Raw genomic sequence first — 8,299 nt, 5'->3', positions numbered from 1 at the left:
TGCTGGTGGGAGCGTTGAAGACCCTTGCAGAGCTAAGATTCTGGGAACTTACTTCCATTTTTCCTCTTAGGACATACGAACTTACAATGTAACTTGTTATACTGAGAAAAGGAAAAAGGTTTCCTTACAGTAAGAAAAGCTATTCCAGAAATTCCTTCATGCGCTGTCACAATTGTATCCAAACTATATTGAAACTACAATTGTTTAGGTGAGGCTACAGAGATACTCCTTCAAAGAAGCAAACAACTCGTTTTGCATACCCCTTTTATAATGGGGTCAACAGGTACCCATGTCCCTGGATCGCTGAGTTTTAATTTTTTCCTTGAGAATCATAACGATCATATTGCCCTGTCAACTGAGGTCTTTCCTTATAGAGTTATCTGTGGACATGGAAAAGAAAAGCATTGCTTCTACTGTTTACACAGTCATCCAATCACATGGTGATTTCAGCACCCCTGTGAAGTTGGGCTGGTATTACTACACCCTCTGGGGACCACCACTGTGCAGTGGAGGGATCCTCCAGGGACTTCATATCTTCTTCTTTTAGAGGATCATTTTCTTTTGTCCTATATCATCCATGTGGATCAGAAAGCATTCTTCTGCGGAAGCCTACTTACTCCTAATGCTATATATGTATTTTTTTTACCCTTGGGACAACATATTCTTTTATTGTGGTAGAATACATGTAATGTAAAACTTACCATCTGAACCATTTTTAAGTGTACAAATCAGGGGCATTAAGTACATTCACATGTTGTGCAACTATCACCCACATCTGTCTTCATTCCTTTTTTATCATCCCCAACCGAAACTCTGTCCCCGTTAAACACTAACTACCCATTCTCCTTTCCTCATCCCCTGTTAACTTCTATCCCTTTTTCTGTCTCTATGAATTTTACTATTCTAGGTACTTCATACAGGTAGAATTACACAATATTTGTCTTTTCTCTATTTGTTTTATTTCATTTAGCATAATGTCCTCAAGGTTCATCATATTGTAGCATTATTGGAATTTCATTCTTTTTCAGGGCTGCATAATACTCCATTTTATCTACATACCACATTTTGCTTATCTATTCATCTGTGGATAAATAGTTGGGTTGTTTCTACCTTTTGGCTATTGTGAATAAAGCTGTTATGAACAATGGTGTGCAGACATCTTTTTGAGTTCTTTCAATTCTTGTGGCTATAGATGTACAGGTTGAATTGCTAGATCAAATGGTAATTTTATATTTAATTGTTTTGAGGAACCACCACACTGTTCTCTACAGTGACTGCACCATTTTACATTCTCAGCAGCAATGCACCCTTGTTCCTGTTTCTCCTTATTCTTGCCATTATTTTCTGTTTCTTTGATAATAGCAATCCCAATAGATGTGAAGAGGTATCTCAGTGTGGTTTGAATGTGCATTTCTGTGATGACTAATGATGTTGACCATCTTTTCATGTGTTTATCGGCCATTTCTGTATCTGGAGAAATGTCTACTCACGTCTTTTGTCCACTTTTAAATCAGGTTATTTGTCATTGTTGCTGTTGAGTTGTAGGAGTTCTTTATACATTTGGGGTATTAAGTCCTTATTAGATATGCGATTTGCAATTTTTTTTTCTCATTCTGTGGACTTCCTTTTCACTTTCTTAATAGTGCCCCTTGATGTACAACATTTTAAAACTTTGATGAAGTCCAACTTACCTATTTTTCTTTTGTTGCCCAAGATTTTTTTCCTGGGATAAGCTGTCATATCCCAGGAAATCATTGCTAAATCCAATGTCATAAAGTTTTCCTCTTTGTTTTTATCTAAGAATTTTATAGTTTTAGTTCTAATGTTCAGATTTTCACCTATTTTTGTTGATTTTTAAGTATGGTGTAAGGTAGAAGTCCAATGTCATGCTCTTGCATGTGGATACCCATCTAATGTTATATTTTTGACGATACTGTTTAAAACCAAACTTATTGTTTTCCTGGGCATTCTCTAGGCAATTTATGACAGTGGTGGCTTACTTTGCACCATTAAGATTTCTTATGTTCTACCACACCATAAAAGGCAGTGGCAGAGGAGGGAGGTAAGGTCCTGAAGAGTTCCTGTCTATATAAACTCAGCATAGACAAATCCAGACTTCAGAAGCCCTCGACAGCCACACTGTACACCCTTATAGAGCAAGAATCCAAGTCTTCTCAACTTTGTTGTTTTCAATTCTCCTGCAAACACAGTGAATACAATTGTAATTAGTTATGATTGGTATAATTGACCATGGGCTCTTTAAATGGGGCAATGTGCTGAAATTGACTGGGCTACAGGGGCAGGCTGAAGCTTCCCTAGCTCTCCTCGTAGACTTCTTTTGTAGCTTGTATTACATTTTTGGGGGGAGATGGTTGATTTATGTGTCTGTCTTCTCACTGCAATGCAAACTTGCTATCTTTCTAGTGCCTAGAACAGTGCCTGGCACAGAAAATTCATTAAACTAAACTGAACCAATAGCACTACCCTCTTTCTTTCTTCCAAGTTAATGTGCAAAGGCGGAAGATGAGCAGTAAAATCTTCCTTTACTTACAATGTCATCTTAACTGCATTGCCAGCTTTATACAATGAAGGCTGATGATGATGTTGCTCCAAATGACAGTTATTAGATTTTCATGGATTTTCAAAATTTGTATCTTCATTAAAAAGAGAAAGAAGCCAACTATGACAAATCTTAACTCCCGCCTCCTACTCAAAGAAGATGGAAGCTTTTAGGATAAAAGTCTTAGATTAAGCAGCCAAATACTGACTTTTCAAAAAAAGAATTGCAATAACTCCATTCATAGAAATGAGATTATGCTGTAACATTCTTACCATAGTCCTGAATATGTGAATAAAAGATGCTATGTATTTTCACTTAGGACAGATGTAAGATTTTCATATTGTTTACATTTTCCCTAAATGAGAAATGTATGAACACTTCTGCCCTTTCATTCCTACACCACAGACCATGAGTCAGGGCTGCTAAAGGTAGCCTTATTTTAGAGATTGCCTAAAACCAGACTTACATGAAAAAGGGATTTTTAGCTTTACTTTTCAGAAATCACAAGTCCCCATCCAGTCAGCTCTCTTCCACAAAATTACTTTATTTTCTTTAGAAAATATCACATTTCACATCAAGTTATTAGAGAGAAACGGGAAGCCTGAGCAGGTGACTGGGTGGTGGACGTCCTGTTTGCTGACAGTCTCCAGATCTGTTTCTAAAGCAATCCCTTTCCCTCACCTGAGCCCTTGCCTAGGTAAATGGGGGCTCCATTGAGAAAGTCAAGGAACACGAAGCATGAATATTTACATATTCAGTAGAGACTAAATGCATCAGCAAATGATGAGGCGAGATACAGTGTTATCCCACTGAGCTAGTTCCCTTTTGCTCATCTGCCTCCCTGTTACTCTCCAAGGCTGAGTTATATTCAGTTGAAGTGTAATTTGAAGAATAGAAAATAAGGTGTGGTTTGGTGCCGTCACCATCAATAAACACTGCTTTCCACCTAGACTGCTGTGCCTGTCCCAGTGGCTGCTGTCCTGATGCCAGGCGCAAGAGGAAGACTGCCTTTTTTCCAGCTTTCCCTGGCTTGACCACACCCCCCCAATTTAAGGAGGCAGCACTATTAGAAACATTATGGTCTTTGCATCCTCTTAAGCTACTGAGCAGAGGATTCCCGCAGGTAGTTGGAAAGAGACCACAGACTTTGAGGGAAGCTCACTCAGGATCTGCTCTCCGGCAAAGTAGTAAGTGAGGTGTGTGTCAGTCTCTGCCTAAAACTTTTCAGTCCATTTTCCTTTTCCTGCTTTAAAAAAAATTTCTGCGGAATTAAAAAGTCGATAGAGACATTCAGGATACAAGTGAGTTTTCTCTTTCTCTTTTCACATCTTTCTGTATTCCCATTTAATTGCTTAACAACAATTTTCAAAAATACTTCCTAACCTTGTCAGAATAGTCTGAACACAAGACTATGTTTTTAAAAATGTTCCCTGCTTCATAGAAGCAAAACCATGCACGTTTTAGATACCCGTAGATTACTTGTCAGAAACCCCGATTTTTTTTTTTTCCCCAAATTGGAGCACTTCCAAAGAAATAAAGCTGTAGTTAAACACAGAAATTTCTTTTTTTTCTCTTTAACTCCTAGTAAACCTATGGTTTTACTCTTTTCCCCCCTAGTAGCTTAATGAATTGCTTTTAATAGAGAGGAAATTGCTACAGGTTTGAATCTTACAAGCCAAACTAGCCTGTTTGGTGTTTTTCTCTGTCTTGGAACTGACTTGCAGACGTTCAAGGATCTACAAGTTCTTAAGTCTGTTGTTGAGACGTGGTGTGGGTGTGGGCTGGGGTTGTCTCAGAGTTAGGGAGGTATTTCTTCTCGCCACAGTAGAGCTGGACTCAGTGGCAGGAGATGTCCACGGCAATTCCTCTCCCTCCAGTGATTTTATCTGGCCATGACACTTTGTATGTTACTTCTCATCCGTGGTTAAAGGTCTCTGTTACCAACTTTTAAAGTAGCGTTTGCTTTGGGCAAACTTGAAAAGGTGCCGGGTCAATGAAATCAATGCATTCTATTGCAGGATTTCCTTATTACCTTTTGGGTAAGTTTTTGTTTTTAATCTCAAGGCCATTTTCCTTCTTACTTTAGACCACTGCTATGCAACTGAGAAAAGAGGTATTTGTTAAACAGCCGGAAATAACGATTCTAAAATGATACCTCGCGGCAGCTCCATTTGATTTGTAAAATTACTGATACTATAACTCTTTCATCAGTTGTGGTTTTGGATTGCGGGGCCTCTCTTTTATCCGAAGGGAAAACCCTTTTTCTTCAGGGGCTGCGGGCTGTGCACGAGGGCGGCAGGGTGGCCACTGTTGCTGTTGAGAGTCTTGCTCACCTGTTGTTCCTGAATGGAGGGAAGGGAGAGCTAATGAGTTAATGTCTGCAAAGTGCTTTGAAGATGAAAAGGTCTTTTCATGTGTTCGGTAGTGCAGTTATTAATATTAATATTTGAAGAAGCGTGCTGCTTCTAATTGTAAATCAACTACTTCCATCCTTGCCAACTCAGTAGTGAAATAACAAACAGTTCAGGCAGTCATGCAGCCTCTTCCGTCCTGGTTCCGCTGCTGAGGATGTGGGAAGCCAAGCCGAGAGCCTGATTATGAAGCAGGCATCTTTGCCTGGCAGGCTTCTTACACGGAGGTGCTGGTTGCTGGCTGTGAAAGGATGTCCTGAGGCAGAGCCCAGGGGAAGCTGGTAGAGGGGTGGGATCCTTTGGCATCTGGCAGTCTGTGGCCCTGGAGAACAAGGCAGAGCATGGACTTGGGTCAGTGGCTGGTCCCAGATGATAATGGAGTTCAAAGGCAAGTAGGGTCAGAACTTGAACCAGCACTGGGTCAGGGTAGGGAAAGTGGCTGTGCACTTGGATTGTGTCAGTGATTAGCTTTGTAGCAGCGAACAGGGATTGAACGTGACTGTGCCTCTTTCCCTTCATCTCTAAAAGGTGAACAATCATTTGCGCCCTGCCTGGTTTACAAAGATGAGAGAATCGAAGTAAACAGCATAGGGCTATGAAAAATCATAGTGCCACGAGGTCAAGGAATGTCTGAATAAATACTGCAACAAACTGGGTGTGTGAGTGCAGGTCCTCTCACCTAGGGGAAGGTGAGGCAGAAGGCAAAACACTGTGCAAACAAATAACACATTTCTCTCTTTGATTGCACTGGTGAATTTCTTACTGATAACTGAGGTTCTGACATACCTTGTGATTTTATTTATTGGTGAATGGATCTGTTCTCTAATTACCGGTTCAAAATTCCCAGCTGTTCACATCAAACAGCAGAAGAGAATGATTACATCCCACAAGCTGAGACATCCTTTCCTTCCTTCCTTCCTTCCTTCCTTCCTTCCTTCCTTCCTTCCTTCCTTCCTTCCTTCCTTCCTTCCTTCCCTCCTTCCTTCCCTCCCCTCCCCTCCTTCCTTCCCTCCTTCTTTCCTTCCTTCCTTCTTCCCTCCCTTTCAATCGTTCTTTTCTTTTCCTTCTTTCTTTCCTCTCTCCTTCCTTTCTCTTTCTTTCTTTCTTTCTTTCTTTCTTTCTTTCTTTCTTTCTTTCTTTCTTTCTTTCTTTCTTTCTCCTTCCTTCCTTCCTTTCTTCCTTCCTTCTTTCCTTCCTTCTTTTCCTTCTCTTCTCTTCTTTTCTCTCTCCTCCTTTCTTCTTCTTCTTCTCTCTCTCTCTCCTCCTCCTTCCCTTTCCTCCCTTTCTTTCTTCATTATGGACATTATAAAGTATTTAGCATTTGAGCAAAATTAATGTGGTATGCAGCAACTTAGTGGCATTTCAACTTAGTGGCAATCTCTTCAATCCTGGGGAAAATTAGATGTGAAGACATAACTTACTTTTTCTTTCCTCATCTCCTTTATCCCTGCTGTATTGAAAGTATAGCTTATCGGACTCCACCTTTTAATTTAGATGATTCTCTGGTTATCATACCCATTTTTCTTCATTTCACCTAAGGAAGGATACTCAGCCCTAATGTTTACTGAGCGCTTAGTATATGTTCCAACATCCTTGCTAGGTGCTTTGCAGAGACGCTTCATTTCATCTACAATGAAGTTTTGAGGTGGGCACTCCACTCTTGTCATCCCCATTAACCAGGTGGAAACTCTGAGGCACAGTCATATGACCACCTTAACTCATGGTGAACCCTGATTAGAGCCAGTGGAATGTGAACCCAGAGCTTGTGACTGGAACTGCATGTCATAGGAATCTAAGTAACTCTGAGACACTTACACACATTTAGGATAGATTTTTCTGCTTAGACTGATTTGCTTGTCTCGGAGAACCCTGGATTAAGCCTGTTTTCTGAAGTGGTATCTGTGGATTACTGATTCATTGTTATGAAGATACTGACTTTGAAGAAAGGCTACCCAGGCCTAGTTTCCTGGGTAAGTCAGTCAATCCCTTCTGTGACAAATATCAGTTTTATTTCTACTCCATGCCCGGCCTTGTGCTGTAGACTGTGCCAGATACAGAATAAGCAATATGTAAGCTCCATTTTAAAAATTAACACAATTATCTTTACTAGAAAAGAGGATAAACATGAAAGACAATATAATTATTAAGTGGTGTAGTATAATCTATACATGCTTTGGGAGTTTCGGTAGGAAAAAAATGGTATCTAGAGCAGTGAGGGAAGGATGTTTCTCATCTGTCTTTTTCTCAAAAGAGGATAGATTTCATATTCCCGTGATCAAGTGTTGGTGCTGCCTTCAGAACTCAGAGGGAACAGACTGGGTAGTACTTACTAGCATGAGAGTAAGCAACAAACATTTAGTGCAAATGTCAGGAAAATATTTTCAATGGGGAGGAAAAAAAATATACATTTTCAAGAGATGTAGAAAGGTAGAAAACTCCAGAGTTTTAGTCTTTTTAGAGATTTAAAAGAGATTTATTCTTTTTAGAGATTTAAAAAATAACTTTTCACTTTGAAATAATTCCATATGCATAAAAGTTTGCAAAACAATGTACAAAAAGTTTCCAAAACATTTGAGTCTTTTACAATTGTAAAAAAAAACATAAAATGCAAATAACTCTTTGAAATTATCTCTTGGTACCTCTGGTAATCCTTAATCCAAATGACTCCTGTCGATGGAAGAGAGCACCATTGCCAGTTTCTTGATCAAAGGGACCAAATAACTAGAACCATGTCTTCTTAGGAAGAGCAAGAAGCCTTGGCAGATGTGCATCTGGCATAGGGCTCCTGAGACACCGACAGGTCCTGAGTTACTCAGTTCTCCCCAGCCGGGTTTGTATTGCACCTGAGGTTATCAGCATCTGCTCAGCCTTGGCACAGAAATCTTGCCTGTTCCTCCTTGGGCTCTGCCTCCTGAACACCTACCTTGTTATAATCACTCATGAGTTTAACCAAGTTAGTCCAGCGCTGCCTTGCTACTCACAGTGAAGTCCTTTGACCTGCGGCATCAGCACCACGTGGGAGCCTGTAAGAAATGTGGAATGTCTGGCCAGACCTCAGACCTACTGCAGCAGACTGCATTGTAACAGGATCCCTGGGTGATTCACATGCACATTACAGGTTGGGAGGCACTGCTCTAAAGAAAAAGCAGAAAGAGACAAACGAAACTGCAAAAACAAAAAAAATGAACAAACAAGAAATTGTGCACTATTATCCGCAGCGCTTTACTACTTCCTTATATTTGTATCTAGTTTCTAAAGCGTTACTCCACAAAAGATTGACATTATATCAAAAAGATGTTGGTTTAACTCAGGAAGCTGCAATATTTCG

General features: G+C 40.0%; 1 protein-coding gene across 2 annotated transcripts in view; it reads left to right on the top strand.

The window, feature by feature from the left end:
• Nucleotides 1-3,657: 3,657 nt before the first annotated feature.
• Nucleotides 3,658-8,299, top strand: part of ETS1 (ETS proto-oncogene 1, transcription factor) — a 127,936-nt gene continuing 123,294 nt past the window's right edge. The window contains exon 1 of one of the 2 annotated variants that reach the window (XM_050759281.1): nt 3,658-3,756. The gene's annotated coding sequence lies outside the window, so the exon portion shown is untranslated. The remainder of the gene's footprint in view (nt 3,757-8,299) is intronic. The other variant, XM_050759282.1, reaches the window with a different exon arrangement.

Source organism: Macaca thibetana, chromosome 14, assembly GCF_024542745.1.
Source record: "Macaca thibetana thibetana isolate TM-01 chromosome 14, ASM2454274v1, whole genome shotgun sequence".
Taxonomy (NCBI): Eukaryota; Metazoa; Chordata; class Mammalia; order Primates; family Cercopithecidae; genus Macaca; species Macaca thibetana.
This window is presented reverse-complemented; position numbering and strand designations above follow the sequence as displayed.